The sequence below is a fragment of the Otolemur garnettii genome, unplaced genomic scaffold, assembly GCF_000181295.1.
Source record: "Otolemur garnettii isolate 467f Iridium unplaced genomic scaffold, OtoGar3 scaffold00006, whole genome shotgun sequence".
In the NCBI taxonomy this organism is placed as follows: Eukaryota; Metazoa; Chordata; class Mammalia; order Primates; family Galagidae; genus Otolemur; species Otolemur garnettii.
The window spans coordinates 26,452,258-26,453,807 of record NW_003852401.1 but is presented as its reverse complement, the minus strand read 5'-3'; the positions used below and the strand labels follow the sequence as shown (position 1 = coordinate 26,453,807).

At 54.6% G+C, this 1,550-nt stretch overlaps 1 pseudogene; it reads left to right on the top strand.

The window, feature by feature from the left end:
* Positions 1-392: 392 nt before the first annotated feature.
* On the top strand, positions 393-1,068 carry LOC100962316 (annotated as a pseudogene).
* The last annotated feature ends 482 nt before the right edge of the window (positions 1,069-1,550 follow it).

Genomic DNA, 1,550 nt, shown 5'->3' with positions numbered 1-1,550 from the left:
TCCCCTCAAAAACCCATCCTCCCTCTCTTTTCTGTCCTCGGCCAACATCTGGAAGGCTCTGACTATGACCACACCCCATGTCCTCTCCTCCCCTCTCAACTCTGTGAGCTCTTGGGGGGTCTCTCAGAGCAGGGAAACAGGCGGCCACTTCCTGGGTCCATAGCTCAAACTTGGATCACTTTGAACCCTTGGCTGCTGGCTGCCCCTTTAACTTCCCTGCTTGGATTTGAACTCTCTGGCCCGCTGTGCTCTCCAGCTCCCCTGCCTCCTTTCAGGGCTCTCGGAGCTGCTCTGCCAACTCGGCTTCCTTTGCCGTCCTCATACTCGGAGGCACAGCACAGCTTCTGCTTGGGCCTCCTCCCTGATTCTCACCGAGAGCAGGTGCGGCGAAAATGAGCCGGAGCCAGGCAAGGCTGGGCCCCGAGACGCAGCGGGTCTGGTCGGGGCAGGTCCTCCGTGATCTTTACCTCCTGTCTCCCATTCTCCCTGGTTTCTAAGTTTAGCTCCCACCCTGAAGATGCCTATTTGGAGTCGTTTAGGAGGATTGATTTAGGAGATTAACTTTTGAAGTGGAATGTTGTTTTGAGTCATGGGTTATGCTGATTGCTGTTAAGATAAAGATTAATGTTGTTTTTACTTTGAACTTTCAGGTATAAAACTGTGATTTGGGGGTTCCGTGCCGTGTCAGCCCTTCGGCCCCGGCAGCCATTGGAGATTCCAGCTGCTGTTGCAGCCCTGGCTCTGTGCTACCCCATGGCCGTGGGTCTCAACAAGGGCCACAAGGTGACCAAGAACGTGAGCAAACCGAGGCACAACCACCGCCTCTGGCGCCTCACCAAACACACGAAGTTCGTGCGGGACATGATCCGAGAAGTGTGTGGCTTTGCCCCGGATGAGCGGCATGCCATGAGCTGCTCAAGGTCTCCGAGGAAAAACGGGCCCTCAAGTTCATCAAGAAAAGAGTGGGGACACACATCCGTGCTAAAAGGAACAAGGGGTGGGGGTGGGGGGTGGGAGCTGAGCAACGTCCTGGCGGCCATGAGGAAAGCAGCTGCCAAGAAGGACTGAAAGCCCCTTCCCTTTCTAACAAACAAACAAACAAACAAAACTGTGATTTTGGAAATAAAAAAACAGTAGTCTTGGGGAGGCTACTCTTGTTGCTCTCCAGAATCACGGACATACCTTGTTGCTGCACATAACTGCAGTCACCTCCAAGGGACTCCTCTTCTGACAACGTTTGGAGGACCTATCTCTGTCTCTGCACATTGGCTGACAGTGACAGGTGGCTGGACCTTTGTCTGGTAATACAGCTGGCATCTGTGGTGCCCCTCCAGCCCCAGACTGGACCCTGGGTCCCCTTCCCCACCCAGGTCTCTGTAGCGGTGGGGTCCCTGGATGTGTGCCAACCTGGGCCAGTACCTGGGAAATACCAAAGGCAGATGAGCCTCAGCTCCGCCCAGCGGGAGGGAGTTTCATGAACCTCTGGTTATCCCACAAAGTCGCCCTTACAGGAGTTTCCTGTGTTGGCCGTTTATTAGTTGTGGGAGCCT